The sequence below is a fragment of the Acomys minous genome (assembly GCF_964271855.1).
Source record: "Acomys minous genome assembly, chromosome: 2".
Lineage (NCBI taxonomy): Eukaryota > Metazoa > Chordata > Mammalia > Rodentia > Muridae > Acomys > Acomys minous.
The window spans coordinates 7,157,005-7,174,506 of record NC_140484.1 but is presented as its reverse complement, the minus strand read 5'-3'; the positions used below and the strand labels follow the sequence as shown (position 1 = coordinate 7,174,506).

The 17,502-nt window shown below is 37.6% G+C and overlaps 1 protein-coding gene across 4 annotated transcripts in view; it reads left to right on the top strand.

The window, feature by feature from the left end:
• Nucleotides 1-17,502, top strand: part of SHOC2 (SHOC2 leucine rich repeat scaffold protein) — a 78,019-nt gene that overhangs the window by 8,402 nt on the left and 52,115 nt on the right. The window lies entirely within an intron of this gene.

Sequence of the window (17,502 nt, the reverse complement as noted above, 5' to 3'; positions counted from 1 at the left end):
TCTTTCAAGATACCATTTGTTTTATAAATAGAATAATTTAGTGATAATCTAGTACCATAAAGAAGTCAACTGGTATAATTTGTTAGAGATTACAAAATGTGTATTTCAGAAAGATTTCCAACCTGCATGATATGGTTTAAAGGTTTTAGTGTTAAGCTTTTGATATTGGAAATTTTTGCCTAATGAGATGAAACATAATAGATATCGGCGAGCATTTAGTGGACAAAATAATGGAAACAAATAGTTATCTGTAAGTATTAGAATAATACAGTAACATATTACTACCTTAAAATTTTCACAGCTGGAATTTTATATTTATCCTCTAGTTGTTTGATTAGCTGTGAAATGTGTGACTTTTTTTTTTAGCATGTTTTTCTTTATTGGTATTGTTTGAAGATGTAACCTGTTACAAGTGACATGAGAAAAAGCCAAAGTGTTGTTGCAGCTTTTATTGTTTACTGGGAATAAGCTTTATTTCTCTTGTAATCTTTCAGTCCTCTGCGTTGGGAAATGTAGGTTCAGGATGACAATTACTACTTTACCAGAATTTAGGGCTATTTAAGAGGTTGAATGACCTGAGAGAGAGTGTGTATTTAATTGTAAAGTTTTAATTTGTATATATTTGGGATATACATTTCACTCAAAGCCTTTATTTCTAGCTCAGATATTTACATGTATGTCTTAATATTAAGATGTCTTGAATTCTGTAACTATATGAGTATGTAGAAGAAAAGTTTTTTTTGTTAAAACAGATACTGGCTTATCTCTATGTGTTAATCATAGTTCTGATTTCATAGAATGAGATGCTTATATACTAGGCATCTTAAAATAGTAAATTTTATGATTTTATCTTAAAGACATTTATTTCTATGCTTTGGAAGTAGTGTTCTGATTTATTTTCCCCCAAGACAGGGTTGTAGCCTTGTGTAGCCTTGGCTGTCCTGGACTCACTTTGTAGATGGCATTGAATTCACACAGCTCCTCTTGCCTCTGCCTCCCTGAGTGCTGGGATTAAAGGGATATGCCTGGTTTGAAATTCTTAATATAGAAATATAGCCTCAGCCTGGTGCCCTGGCACACGTCTGTAATTCCAGCCCTCTGGGAGGCAGAGGCAGGTGGATCTCTGTGAGTTCTAGGCCGGTTTGTCTACTAAGCGAGTGCAGGACAGCTGAGGCTATACAGAGAAACCCTTTCTTGGGGAGGGGGATAAGGGGTGGGGCTTGCTGGAGAGATGGCTCCCAGGTTAAGAGCACTGACTGCTCTTATAAAGGTCCTGAGTTCAATTCCCAGCAACCACATGGTGGCTTACAACCATCTATAATGTGATTTGATGTCCCCCCTCTGGCCTGCAGATGTACAGGCAGAGGACTGTATACATAATAATAAATAAATAAATCTAAAAAAGAGAAGAGCCGGGTGTGGTGGCACACGCCTTTAATTCCAGCATTTGGGAGGCAGAGGCAGGCAGATCACTGTGAGTTCCAGGCCAGCCTGGTCTACAAAGTAAGTCCAGAACAGCGAAGGCTACACAGAGAAATCCTGTCTTGAAAAACAAAACAGCAAAACAAAACAACCCCCCAAAACAAAACAAAACAAAAATTAATAAAAAATAAAAAAAGAAATACAGCCTCAGTTCAGAACAGCCACTAAGCCATGGTGGGTGGGAACTTACATACTACATGGCGTGTAGTGCTCGGTATTTTATCTTCTTTTTGCATAATAGCTTGAATAGTGCATGTAGAACACGGCTAACAACAAAGGACGTAATAATGCAAAGACTATGTAAGACCGCTTGATTTTGTTCTGAGTACTAAAGACCTAAATATGATCACATAGGATGATCAGTGACAGTTTGCCAAATATTGGATGGCAGATGTTTTAGGCATAAAACATAAAAATTATCTTGGAGCTTGAGACAAAATTTCTTTTTAAAAATAGGGTCACTATTTTCAGACCAGTTTTAAAATGTTTTGCTAAGCCAGGTGCAGTGCTCTATTCCTATAACGCCAGCACTTGGGAGGAGACGGGGGAGGCTGGAAGTTCAGTGTCAGCTTTGGCGCAATAGTAATTTCAAGGCCAGCTGGGCTGCATCTCAAAAATTTTTCTCTCTTTCCTTTTTTTTAAACTAATCTAATTTTAGTAACTAAGATGTAAATATTTTTACAATGCTGTGTAAGTACTTAAAAAGTTTAGTGAGCAATTTTTCATTTTACCTTATTTAAAAAATATTTGTATGTGACATGTGCCTGTGCGTGTGCTTACCTGTGCAGAGGCCTGAGGTTGAAGGCAGGTGTTCTTCCTCTCTCCTCCCTTATGTTCTGAGATAGGCTCTCTCACAGAATCAGTTCCACTGTGCTGGCAGGCCAGTGAGCTCTGTGCCTTGCCTGTGTCTTCCCCCCTCACCCCCCCCCCCCACCGCTGGGATAGCAGACACCCCCTCCTCCACTTTTTACTTGAATGTGGTGGTCTCAACCGAGACCTTCATGCTTGCAAAGCAAGCACTTGATCCACTGAGCTGTAGCCGCCCTTTCCTATGATTTATTCACAGCCCACTGACTCCCAAAGGCTCCATCCCTAAAGATGATCACTGTGGGCTAAGCATAAGCCATAGCAGCAAGGAGTTCATTTCCTAGCAGGGTTGGGGTGGGATGTGATGTTTACATTTAGAAGGTAGAATATCCAATTTGGAATTGTATGGTTCTATTTAATGTGTTAAATTATAAAGTTAGCAAAATATCTGCTGCTTTTCAGTTTTTTGAGTATCTTTTGAAATTCCTTCTAACTCTTTAGTTAAATTAGTCATGGCTCTTTGATATTTCTTTTGATCTTACATGCTTTTTATTTTTTGCTTTGCAATATTTTGAAATACACATATTTTTCAAATCCAAAAGATGTCATGTATGTTATATTAACCATTGGGCTGGAGAAAGCTCAGCAGTTACGAGCACCGACTGCTCTTGCAGAAAGAAGGTTGGGATTTGGTTCCCAGCTCCCACGTGATAGCTCACAGCCATCCTTAACTCCAGGTCCTCTTCTGACCTGTGAGCAGTAGGTATGCATATGGTACACAGACATATGGCAAAACACTCATATGTATGGTTTAAAAAAGTTTAGGATAGTAGGCAAATAAAATACTTGAACACACAAATCTTCTTTTAGACTGCATAAATGACAGAGAGGCCATTGTTTCATATCCAGGCACATTACAAGTAAGCCACGTACTCTGAGAATCATATGCTCTCATCTTGCAGGGAACTTAATTGTTTTCTGACTTTAGAGTCATGGGAAAAATTTACATAGTCATAGACAAAGTGAAGGACTATAGGTTTATGCATATAAAAAGAAAACATGAAATATAACTTAATAGCTTAAAGGTTTTGAAAATGATCTATTAGGTATTATAGTGACCTTAGCATGTATAATAAAATAGTAATTACATTTTATTTCTCTTGTTTCACACACATTTACTCTCTGGGTTCTTGGCTGGTCTATGAATTAAATTGATATAGCCAGATTAACAAGAGAAACACCAGCTGGGCATGGTGGCACATGTGCTGTAATCCTAGCACTCAGGGAGGCAGAGGCAAGTGCATCTCTGTGAGTTTAAGGTTAGTTCGCACAGGGAAATGTTGGGAACACTTTGGTTGTATAGGATTAGTTTGGAGATTCTTGGCAAGGAAGACAGTTTAGATAGTATTTGTAAGTGTATCTTTGGTAGTGTTCCTGTGGTAGAAAGACTTTTAAGATAATGTTTCATTAAGGTATCTGATGTTGAGATCCTGCCAGGGAACTTGACAATTTATACACGTGGAAAACAGGAGTTGTACAAGATAGCTGTGATCCCAATTAAGGTTTATATTGTGGGATGCTAAATAGGAGTTTTCAGTTCTTTGTTTTAAATTTGTGGGTCTGGAATCTAAGTTATATATAAAGTAATGCAAATTTCCTCGAAAAACTTCCACTTATTTATAACAATATGAAATAAATCAATCCTGTCTCTACCAAACTATTAGTATTTTATCTTGCTTTCTTATCAAGGAATGGGGGAAAGTAAATTTAAAGATGATGTATACATGAACTCTTGACATGATTCTAATTATGTGGACATGTAGAGAAAACATTCATGGGCAGGAACTCTTTTAAACTCATGAAAACTAATCCTATCTCAGATGCACTTAGCTGTGCAAAGATGCATTTCTTCTGTTCTCTTGGAAACAACAGTGCTTTTTAAAGCCTATTAATGTTATCACATATCTTTTTGGGTTTTTTGACTATTACTTTGGCTTTCTGATTTGAGAGGTTCTCTCTTTAAACTCTTTACCCTGAAAACTAGTTCTATGTCATTTGGAATCAAGAGTTTTATTTTTATTCTTAAGCTATTTAAAAGAATAAATATTATCATAAACAGTAACAAAAAATTACACCTTCATTTATACCATAAAAATGTGAGTGAAGGAGAGTTGATTTTTGTAAGGAGAGAATATAATATAGAGAAACATTATATATGAAATAAGGGTTGTGTTGTTTATTCAACCATGTCCAACAAATGTTTATTGGTTTATACTAAATAAATTATAATATCTTGTGTTACGAAGTGCTTCATATGAAAATACTTTTTTATGTGAGGACTGGTGTGCACCAGTAGTGTACATTGGCGACCCTAACACGTTAGATCCTGAGGCCGCTGGAGCATGAGTGAGAAGCCTGCCTGCCGCTTACACAGCAAGTTCCAAGTCATCCTGGGATGGATAAAAGGCCCTGTCCTAAAAGACCAAAACAAAATCGACAACACCATCACAATCACAAAACAAGTTGAATATTTGTAATTATTATTTATTACTCAATAAATACAACTGCTAGAAATATTGTAACTATTAGGATATAACTGAAAAAGATAGTTGGTTCCTATTTACTCCTTACCTTTAAAGGGAATAATCTTACCTGAGAAGGATAATACAGGGTGCTGATTGTTCTGACAGTGGATTTTTTTGTTTGTTTGTTTGTTTTTGAGATGGAGTCTCACTATGTTGCCCTGGCTGTCCTGGAACTCACTATTATAGACCTGGCTGTCCTTGAACTACCCAGAAATCTTTTTATCTCTACCTTCCAAGTCCTGGGATTAAAGATGTAGGCCAGTAAGCCTGTTTTTTTGTTTGTTTTGTTTTGTTGTTTGTTTGTTTTTTTTTTTTAAAGTGGGAAGGCAGAAGAGATGATGCAGAAAGGCTTTTTAGTAATTAGGATACCTGGAAGAGTGCTTAGTGAAGAGCTGTATATCTATTTCTAGCGGAAGAAATGGCTAATGCAAGTACAATGAAATGGAAGGTATGTGAAAGAAGTTGTGACCGGAGTGTAAAACGGGAAAGGCTAGGGTTGTGACAAAGTAAAGCAGAGGCCAGCTCATAAAAGGATTGCAAATGACTGCTGGATTTCTAGGATTTATCTTGAGGGCTGTCTCTAAGTGTTTTAGTTTGCACAGTGACCTGTTAGGTTTGAGTGTTTGAAAGACCACTAATAACAGTGATTATGCTAAGAACAGAGTGGAGGTGGATATGGTAAGGCAGGTAGGGAAGCCATTAGAGGCGAGAACTGCCTATACCGGACTGTGAGTGGGCTCAGAGTCCACACTGTGAGCAGTGGCATTGCAAATACAGAGAGGTTGATGAAGTCAGGGGAAGTTTTTGGAGAAGATGAGATGCAGGAATTGAAGGAGAAAAGAAATCATCATGGTTCCAGGATTCCTGGCTACCTTCTAACTTTTGGAGGGTTGTTTGAGGGTTGATTTCTATCTTAAATGTTCTCTCAGGAAGACTTTCCTGGTTCCCTTACCTTGAGGCCTGTGTTGATTGTTTTCTCTTTATGCTTATGAACACATTGTTTTACCTACTTGTCTGTAAGTGTATAGGCAAGTACCATACATTGAACACAACCACAGTGTGTAAAGAATAATGTAATGAATGTTGACTGAATGAAGATTGTCTTAGTTTGGATTTTATTGCTGTGAGGAGACACCATGAGCACAACAATTCTTAGGAGGAAAACATTTAATTGGGGCCGGCTTACAAGTTCAGAGGTTTAGTCCTTTATTGTCATGATAGGAAGCAGCGCAGCGTGCAGGCAGACATGGTGCTGGGAGAACCAAGAGTCCTGTATCTTGATCCGCAGGCAGCAGAAGGAGCCTCCCCAGTGACACATTTCCTTCAAGGAGGCCACACCTGCTCCACAAGACTGTACCTCCTAATAGTGCCTCTCTGTGTAAGCCAATGATTCAAACACATGAGTCTTTGGGGGGCATACCTATTCAAACCACCACAAAGATATGCTTGTTAATGAAAATTTTAATGCTTATAATTGGATAAAATTGTCTTTTAAACTGTTAATGTCTCAAAACATGTGTGTTCACTAATGAATTAGATAATTTTATGACTTTTGAATACCATTTGTAGAAACAGTGTATTACTCTAATTCGTATTATATAAATTATTTAATTTAATAAAGTTCCTTTAGACTTAATTATATTAATCTCACTTCTTTTTCAGGCTTTTTTCCCCCCCTAAGTTCTGTTTGGTTTTCTTGTTTGTTGGTTTAATAACCAACATACCCAACCAGTATTGGATTATTTGTGGCTCCCAACCATCTATAATGAGATCTGGTGTCCTCTTCTGGTGTGCAGGTGTACATGCAGGCAGAAGACTAGATACATAATAAATTAAAAAACAAACAAACAAACAAACAAAGAAAAACCCAAAACAACAAAAAACAAGAGGGGAAAAGGGAGAGAGAGAACAGAGGGGAGTGTGGGGTGGGAGGGAGGGGGAGAGGGATGGAGAGATCATTCTTAATTGAAAGATGACATCACTAACATTTTATGGGTGTTTCCCTAGACTTTCAAAATTTTGTATATATTTGTGAGTGATTAAAAGAAAAATCCTGAATGAGAAGGCTTACAACATGAATATAAGACAGAGTAGTAACATACCTTTTATGCAGAGAATCCTGACAAATGGTATGTAACCAAGTAACCTGATACGGATGAAGACCTTTGGTCTGTAGACATGGCTCAGTAGTTGACAGTACTTGCTTCTGTTCCAGGGGACCCACATTCAATTCCCAGCATCCATGTCAGGCAGCTGCAGAGGATTTGACACCCTCTTCTGGCCTCTACAGGCACCCACACACTCATGCAGACACATACATTTTAAAAAATATCTAAAAAGAAAAAACAGGGGAGGGTGTGTTCTAACCTTCAGGTCTGACAGGAGACCAGGCACAATATGTAGACACATGAACATAGAAGCAGTGTATGATATAGGTGGGTCAGAGGATAGCTTTTCTTCATTGTCACTGGGAAATATGGACCCAGTGAACCCCGAGTATTCTGAGGGTTTTAATGAGAAGTAGGAGTCTAGCTTTTTTTGTAAAGCTGTCTGATTATGTTGTGATGATTTCAGGAAAATTAAAACCACATTATGTGTTCAGTATAATGTAGCTATTAGCCATGTTTTTTTTTCCCGAATATTGTAACAGTAGAAGAATGAAAGGATTTGGTCATTAATAGTGTAGATTACAATAGCACTTTATATATCAAGTTGATGATAAATAATTTGAAAGATTGAGGATATAAATTAATGGAGGCTCTTTGAAAGAAGACAGTACTTCTTTTAAAATCTGTAAATGCATATGGATTTTTACTTCAACTTTCAGCAGTGTGGCTCACAGAAATACTAGTTTTAATGAGTGCAGATTTCTTTCTGACTATTGATAGCATCACCTGTCCTGGTAAAAATATTTTTTAATATAAATGAAGAAAGTAATTAGAAACAGGCCATATGTGGGCTGATTCAGCAATAAACTGATGTAATCATGCCATAAGTAATCAGCAATAAGAAAGATGAAATCTACTATATGGAATGGGGTCCAGAATTTAATGTTTATCATTCATATGTGAACTTCTAATGTATCATGTATTTATACTATGTATGATAGCTGATGTTTATATAATATTCCAGTGGATTGTATTATATTTTAATATCTTTTGTTTGTTTGTTTTTTTTTTTTTCAAGACAGGGTTTCTCTGTGTAGCCTTGGCTGTCCTGGAACTCACTCTGTAGACCAGGCTGACCTGGAACTCACAGAGATCCACCTGTCTTTGCACCCTGAGTGCTGGGATTAAAGGCGTGCACCACCACCGCCCAGCTCAGGTTTTAATATCTTAAAATTTCAACGATTTGTTATTTTTATGCATCACAGCAATAAGTTCCTTTTAATACAATGACATTAAATACTGAACTTTCAGTTTGGAGAAATATATTTGCATCTGAGAATTGGTATTTATATGACCCGTGAAGTACGGAAATACACTTTTGTGCATGGTGGTCAGAAAAAACTGCCAACAGCACTGTGTGCAACAGCAGTTTTCTTAAGGTTTCTAAAGGCAGTTAAGTACTTTTTGTTGAATCAACACATGGTTAATGTGCAATATTCAAAAGGAGAAATGTAAAATTTCTCTCCTACTCTGAAACTTTTGTTTAGATTTTGTTTTTTGTTTTTGTCGCCCCCCCCCCCACTTGGTTAATAGCCCTGGCTATCCTGCACTCACTTTGTAGACCAGGCTAGCCTTGAACTCACAGAAATCTGCCTTCCTCTGCCTCCCTGAGTGCTGGGATTAAATTTTAGTTTTTTAAAAATCTAAATTAGAAATATACTTTATGTATATGGTTGTATTGCATACGTGTACGTATGTGCACCACAAGTATGCTTGGTGCCCATGGAGGCCTGAGGAGGATATTGGATCCCCTAGAACTGAAGTTACAGATGGATGTGGATGCTGGGAATTGAACCAGGTCTTTTGGAAGAGGAGGAATAGGTATTCTTAACCACTGAGCTATTTCTTCAGCCCCCATTTTATTTATTCTTTGATACTTTTATATGTGACTACAATGTATTTAATTTAGATTCCCCCCTTCTCCAAATCTTCCTGTACTCCCGACTTTCCCTTCCAATTTCCTGTTTGTCTTTTCCTACCTTCCCTCCTTCTCTCCCTTCCCCCTTCCTCCTCCTCCTCCTTCTCTCTCTCTCTCTCTCTCTCTCTCTCTCTCTCTCTCTCTCTCTCTCTCTCTCTTCTCTCTCTCTCTCTCTCTCATTCAGTTAGTGATGCCCAAACATGCGTGGGCATGGGACAACATCCTCTTTAGCACGGGTAACTTATCATGGCTTATAGTGTTGAAGAAAATTGACTCTACCTCACTAGCCGTTAGCTGCCAATAGTACCTCCAGTACATGTCGGGTTCCTGAACATTTTTCTGGTGCTGGATTGTTGACTGGTTAGGTCTTGTGCAGGTCTTTTTCTAACAGCCATAGCTACTGTAACTTTATGAGTATGACATCCTGTTAGATCCAGAAACAGGTTTGTAGCAGTCCTTCCCATCTTCTGTCTCTTACAATCTTTCCCTGAGCCCTGTTGGGGAGGAGGTGTGATTTAGGGCTAAACACACCACAGCCACTTACCCTGTGCAGGTAGGTTAGTTATGAATCTATGCTAACTACTGTCTGCCACATAAAAAGCTTCTCTGATGAAGGGTGAGAGTGACCCTAGTCTGGGTATAAGGATATGTATTTAGATGGCGGTTTAGTACTGTGTCCCTGAGTAAAATAATAGTAGGGCCTGTGGTCTCTTGATGAGGTTTACAGCACCAGGTGTGAACCCCTTCCGGTCCAGTGGACCTTAAGCCCCATTTAAAAATTCCTTCGGTTACTTCCATAGCGTTCATGCCAATATTGCAGCCGCGGGCAGATGGTCTTGCCAGGCCGGTCATTATCATTATAGCTCAGCAGGGAAGGTAGCCTGCACGGCATGCCTAGCACTGAGAGTGCCAGCCAGCGCGGAGCCTTTCAGATCACTTGATCTCTCTATATGCTGCCATCAAAACAGGATATCTTACCATCAGATTTTAGCGAGTAACCAAGAGCAATGGCAGGAGCCTGTATTAATAACCCCATGGGGGATCCCATGCTTATACTAGGCTTTTTGTTTTCTGACCTCTAACTTCTGCGAGGGACATTTTCCCTATGCATCTTCTATTAACCATATATATAAAGCAGTTGTTTTCCTTACATTTTTCAAACATCCTTATTGTTATCTCCCCTTTCTTATCTTTTTCCCCCATTTCATCTAATGTGTGTGTGTGTGTGTATGTAAGAGGGAGAGAGAGAGAAGGATATAGAGCATATTAAACTTACCTTATGGCATCCTTTTTAAACAACTGATAGATTGGGATAAATTGTAACAAATATACTCAAAGGTATAAAACAGGTTATCATAAAGATGTAAGCATGTATCAGTCCCTTTATCCTACTTTTTGTTGATCATTCATCATTGCCAGGGATTGTAACATATAATTGTGTTTGGCAGTCACAAGTCTTGAGACCAGTGCTGGCAATTTATCTTGTCTTAGTTGTTGCTTGGCTGGACTATTAAGGTTAGTGCACAAGAACAATTTTCTTTGAGTTTTGCATAGTTGCTAGTTCTTAACTTGTTTTAAGCCTGAACTATAGTTAGTCTGGATATAAATTCTTGGGGCACACTCTTCCTTGAAGAGCTTGTATGTATTTCTTACTGATTTTTTTTTTAATCACTAACTACTCTTTCCTTTCTTTTTATAATCTTTAGATGGGTATGAATTGTTCTTACTGCAATCTTGACAGAGTAGTAGAGGTTTTCTCCAGTTTATTTTCTGAACACCATGCAGGAATCCTACAGTTTAATTTTGAACACTACTTGCAGTTAAGTGTCAGAACCCATAGGTTAAGAGAGCGCAGTGCTGAAAGACTGCCTCCACTTTCAGCCCCAGACTTCTAGCCAACTAGCTTTAAACTCCATCCCTAGGTAAATGAACTGCCAGAAAGGGTTCATAGAATGTTGGAAATTCTCTTTTTGTTTACTGGTTTAGTATAAAAGATATGGACCAGAAAGAGTTAAATAGAAGAGATGTATTAGGCAATATGAGGAAAATGGTATGAATGTTTTATTCCTTTATAGCACCTTAGTATATCCACTAAACCAGGAATTCTGCAAGCTTTGTAGTTTAGAGATTCTTACTGAGGTTTCATTACATAGGCATGATTGATTAAGCTGTTGGCCATTTGTTATTAATCTAGTATCCAGCCCTTCTCATAATAGAAGTTGAAACGGGTTGGACTGTTTCAGTAGCCTTATCAGATAATTGAAGGTGTTCTGTGATAATTCATCAAAACTTGACAGAAGTAATTTCTTGATGTTTAATGTAGTGTTTGGAAGACTGTATTCGTGAACTTCTTCCAGCTTTTTACTTAGAAATAATATGTAGTGTTTGGAAGGCTGTATTCCTGAACTCAGGGGAAATTACAAAAAGAGCGTATCACCTGGCTTCTCATGGTGTTGTCCTCCTATATAACTATAGTACAGTGTGAGTATTAACCTTAAAATTGACAGTGGTATAGCACTATTAATTAGATTATAAAGCAGTATTCATTCTTTCATGTGTGTATAGTTTTACCTATTTTTATCTCATATACAGATTCATTCACCTACCACCACAGTTAAAATATGGACTGTGTTTTGACCAGAAACCATTTTTCTCCCCTATCTTATTTCATCCCTTATGAAACACTACTTTGCTTTCCATTTCTATAGCTTTATCATGCTAAATGAAATTATAAACTATGCCACCTGTTTTTTTGTTTTTTGTTTTTTTGAGATTGCTATTGTTATGAGGCCTGATACCCTTGAGATTCAGGTTGTTTGTTCCATATGTCAGTATTCTATACCTTTTTATTGCTCTGTGGTGTTCCCTTGTGTAGTTATATCAGGGTTTGTTTAACTTCATTAAAAGACATTTGGGTTATTCTTTTGCCATTGTAATTAAAATTCTTAACAAATGTGGTGGACAGATTTTTCTGTCAACATGTATTTTAATTTCACAGGAATAATGCCAAGAACTGCACTTGCAAGATATATGGTGTGTGTAGTACAGCACGCGTTGCTGTCTAGAGTACCTATACCCATACAGTTTCACCTTTACACCACAGCATGTGAAATACGTGCTCTCCCCATAACATTGTCGGCATTTGCCTGTGGTTTGTTTTTACTTTTGGTGTTCTGCTAGATATGTAATGATGTGTCATTATGATACAGTTTCTGTAACTGCTCTTTGTTGGTATTATGTATAAGGCTATGGATGAATGAATTCTTCTTTCCTCAGAAAGAACATCAAATTTTTAGTTCAGTGTACAGCTAATTTCCAATTGGTGCTCTAATTGCTTGTTCTTTCTCTTGTCTTTTCAATTATTCTTTCCTTAACCTAACCTGCACTGTGTAGTCCTTTATGTTTTTTTCCATTCTTGGCCTCCCAAGTCCTCTCAATTGAGTATAGATTACCAAATACATTTGGGGGGAAAACGCTGTAGTTTTAGAGGTTGTTGTTATTACTACAAGTTGATACCTCAACTTCTTAGATGCTAAATTTATTTGACTTTGGTTCATGTCTTCATCTGTTTCTTTTAACTTCTTTTTTTAAAATGCTCTTATCTTGCTGTCAACAGATACATTTGATTCTGCCTTTCCACTATGTATAACGGTACTTCATCTGCTTTCTATTTCTCTCATCCAAGTAAATATGCTTTCTCCAAGTCCATTCTAATCTTCTTGAACAGAGAAAAAAAAATCATCCTTTTTCTCTAAGACTAAGTTTTATGTTAGTATATACACCCTTTTCACTATTCCTTCCAAGTTGCAAGTAGCCGAACTGACTGCTTTAAGATTTTGTGTACATGATGTATGGTAGAGGATAAGAGCTCGTGATTCCTGGTGCAAGTGTAGAGTTCAGAAAACAACTCTGATGGGCTCTTTTCCTTACTGTGTGTTCTGGTGGTCAGCTCAGGCTGCCCGGCTCCTATAGTAAATGCTTTTACTGGTAACAGTCTCCTCTCACTGGCCCATGTACTGCCTCTTTGACAGTATTCTTACTTGGTTCATGTGTATTTCTTTATGAGCCTTTTTTCAACTATCCATCTGAGAATGTTTTTCTTCTCCACAAATACCACTATCTTTATTTATACTCAATGTATATACTTTTAAAAATTATTTGTTAGCAGTTTCATACATGTAGGTAATACACTGTAGTCTCACTTATACCCTTTTCTTTTTTATCCCTTTCCAACCACTACTAACCCCTCTCCCATCACCAGAACCCTGTCCTACTTGTTTTTTGTTGAGAATTTCATGCATGACTACTGGATTTACATAATTTCCACCCCTCCTCCTTACTCCAGTTCCTCCTATGTGCCAAAATTGATACAGCTGGGTCAATAGTAGATCTATTTTTAGCTTTTTGCGAATTCTCCACACTGATTTCCATAATGGTGATACTAGTTTGTAGTTCTATTAACAGTGAATGGAGTTTCTCCCTTTCCTATATCCCCACTAGCATTTGTTGTTGGTTGTTTTCTTGATGTTCACTTTTCTGACTTACTTAAGATAAAATCTGAAAGTAGCCTTAATTTGCATTTCCCACATCGCTAAGGATATTGAACATTTTAAAAGATACTTCTTACCCATCTCATATTTGTTTGTTTGTTTGTTTGTTTATATTTTGAGAACTCTGTTCAGATGCATAGCCCATTTCTTTTTGAGTGGGTAGTTTATTATTTTTAAACTTCTTAAAATTGATTCTTTGTGAGTTTCACATCATGCACCCCAATTCCACTCAGCTCCTTGACCCTTTGTATTCACCCTCTGCTTTTGCAACCCCCCAAAAAATAAATAAATGAAAGAAACATAAAGACATCTCATTGTGGAAGCTGTAGTATATCACAATATATCCCTTTGTCTACACATCTTTACTTGCGAATGTTCATTGCAATGAGTAGTGTATTTTCTTGATTATCTAATTTTTGAAGCTCTCTGTATATTTTGGGTGTTAATCTGTCATGAAATTATAGCTGGCAAAATTTTCCATTCTTTGGGCTCTCTCTCCACTCAATTGTTTGTTTCTTCTGCTATACAAAAAGAAGCATTTTAGTTTTTAGCAGGCTCCATCTATTGGCCTTAATTCCTGAGGGAATGGAGTCCTATTCAGAAAGTCTTTTCTTTCACCTCAGTCTTGTAAGGTATTGCCTGCTTTTTCTTCTAGCAGTTTCAGAGTTTCAAGTTTCACACTGAGGTCTTTGAGCCACTTGGAATTGATTTTTGTGCAGGATGACAGATATGGGTCTAATTTTAGTCTTCTACATGTGGGCATCCAGATTTTCATTACCATTTGTTGAAGATGCTGTTTGTCTTCCTCCAGTATGTTATTTTTGGCATCTTCATCAAATATGAGATGGCTATTAATTATGGGTACTCACTTTTGGGTTTTCTGTTTTATTCCATTGACCTACATATCTGTGTTTGAGCCAATATCATGCTGGGTTTTTTTTGTTACTATAGCTCTGTGATATAGGTGGCAATTTGGTATAGGAATCCCTCTGGCATTCTCCACTCCCTCACGGCCCCTCCATTGCTTTGGCTCTTTGGGGTCTTTTGTGACTCCATGTGGATTATTATCCTGTAATGGTTATCCTTTATTATACAGCTAATATTCACATAAGTGAATATATACCATGTGTGTCCTTCTGGATCTGGGTTCCTTTACTCAGGATGATCTTTTCGAGCTCCATCCCTTTGTCTGCAAATTTCATGATGTCCTTGTTTTTGATAGCGGAATAGTACTCTGTTGTATAGATATACTACAGTTTCTTTATCCATTCTGCGGTTGAGGGACATCTGGGTTGTTTCCAGATTCTGGCTGTTAGGAATAACGCCTCTGTGAACATAGTTAAGCAAATGTCTTTGTTGTATGGTGGAGCATCTTTTGGGTGTATGCCCAGGAGTGGTATAGCTAGCCGAGTCTTCGGTTTTGTTTTTGTTATTTTGAGACAGGGTTTCTCTATGTAATAGTCTCGGCTGTCCTGCTCTCTCTTTGTAGACCAGGCTGGCCTCTAACTCATCGCCTCTCTAGTGCTGGGATTAAAGATACGTGCCACCATGCCTAGCTTGCTACCTGCATCTTAAAGAAAAGCTGTGCCCAATTTTCTAAGAAATCGCGAGAGTGACTTCCAAAGTGGTTGTACAAGTTTGCACTCCCACCAGCAATGGGGGAGTGTTCCCCTTTCTCCACATCCTCACCAGCATGTGCTGTTATTTGAGGTTTTTTAAAAAAAATCTGAGCCATTCTGACAGGTCTAAGATGAATCTCATAGTTATTTTGAGTTTTGATTTGTATTTCCCACATAGCTAAGGGCATTGAGCATTTCTTTTCTTTTCTTTTTAAAAAATGTTTTTTTTTTTTTGTTTTTTATTATTTTACTTTACTTTTTTGAGACAAGATTTCTCTGTGTAGCCTTGGCTGTCTTGGACTTGGTTGTAGATGGCGCTGGTCTTGAACTCACAGAGATCTATCTGCCTCCTGAGCATCATTTAAGGTGCTTCTCAGCCATTAAACACTTCTGTAAAGCAAAGGACACTGTCAATAAAACAAAACGACAGGCTACAGACTGGGAAAAGATCTTTACCAACCGTACATCTCATAGACGGCTAATATCCAATATATATGAAGAACTCAAGAAATTAAACGCCAACAAACCAAATAATCCAATTAAAATGGAGTACAAAGCTAAATAAGGAACTCCCCAGTACTTTTTAAAAGAAAGTTGAAACACTAAGGTTTAGAAGTTGAGAGGTGGGAAAAGAGGCAAGTTACAATGAGAATTAGAGATAGATCAAAGTAACTGTGGCAAGAGCTTAAATTATTGTTTTATTATTATCGCCATCGTTATTAAAAGATAAGCACTTCTTAAAGTGGGGCTAGTAATTCACATTTCAAATACAGACTTTTGTTATTTTGTGTTGATAGTTTTCAAAGATGATGATACAGTGTAATCATTTGTGACAGTTTAGTTTATTGCCTAGCATGACCTGCTTTCTACACTGTCTCTCAAGTTTATTTGTTTAGTAAATTAACTAGGATTTCTGAAACTTGCTACCATCAAAGTTTCATCTGTAGGTTGCAATACCTCCAAACAGTTCTTTTGGTGCAAAAGAGCTAGAGTTTCAGTATATGTCATCAGTGCATGATTTAGGGGTTTGAAAACCCTTGTTGGGGCTCATGAAGAGAAAGAGAAAGGAATAAAATTCGTGGTATTATACCATAATAAACCCATGGAACTTAGAACACAGCACATCTGTAATGGTCACTTTCTCCCTTTGTCACGGTGGAGGGGAGGGCATTCTACTTTGTTTCACTCTTTGGGTCTTTGTGTTCTTTGATCTTTCTGGTCTTACATGTTTTCTCATGGAAAGTTCTTTGCTAATTTCCCCTCCATGAATATAAGCACCTTGAAGGCTGTTTATTTAATCAGCACTTACATAATGCCTCACTCATGGAAGGCACTTGTTCCCTGCTTGGCTAGCATATTCTTTCCCTAGGACTTTACTTTTTGCTGTCATCTCTTAACTCTGTCCAACCCTATCTCAAGTGACTTTTCCTAAGTTTTCTTTTAAAAGTTTTATTATTTTTTTATATTTGTATCTGATTCATTGTGAGTTCATTTCTGTGTAAAATATGTGTAAAATAGGACAAGGGCTTTAAAAATATCTCTTTCATTCTTTTGTAGTACTAAGAGTGAACCCAGGGTTTTACGAATGCTCAGCCGTTACCCTACCACTGAGCAGTGTCCCCTCCCCCAGCCCTTTACTTTTTTATTTGAAACTAGATTAATTGTAGTGGAGTAGTTCAGCAGTAGTGCTTATAGCTGTGTGTAAACCTTATAAAAGAAGGAAATAAGGAAATAACTTTACTGAGTTAAGTTGGTCTTCTTGCCATTTATTTTGTGCTACCTAGGGGCTCAACAGATGCCAGGTAATGGTTCTGTCTCTAAACTACATCCCTAGCACATATGCACGCACATGGAGGTCAGAAGTCAGCCTTGGGTTGTTCTTCCACCTTGTCTGAGACAGGGACCTGTTCTTTACTGCTTGTGCCACTGCTGTGCAGTTGTAAGCACACAGGTTCTGTGTACACATAGTAGGTTTATATAAACAAGCATTTTATTTTTGGAGCTATGGAGAGCTAGGACTTTCACAACTATGTAGAACAAATGTGATAAAAGGTGAATTAATTTTCCAGTGTGTTCTTGAAGATTTTTGTGTTGCTGCTCCTGAAGGCTGTTAACCTGTACGGCTCCCTGTGCTTTCACTTACTGTTTAGTTTTAGTATAGGCTAATGTGCCCTCAGAGCATTAGTTCTTGAAGGAGATTATGTAGAATTGATACGCTTTTGAATGTCTAACTTTTTGAACTTTTTATTAGGATATATCATGACTGGAAGCCATCACCTTAGGGCATGCTCTTGAGCTGATATTTTTATTTGGATGTTTTTCACATTTCATTGGCACATCTGTGGTTGGTAGTTTGCTCTTTTGGAAGGTTTT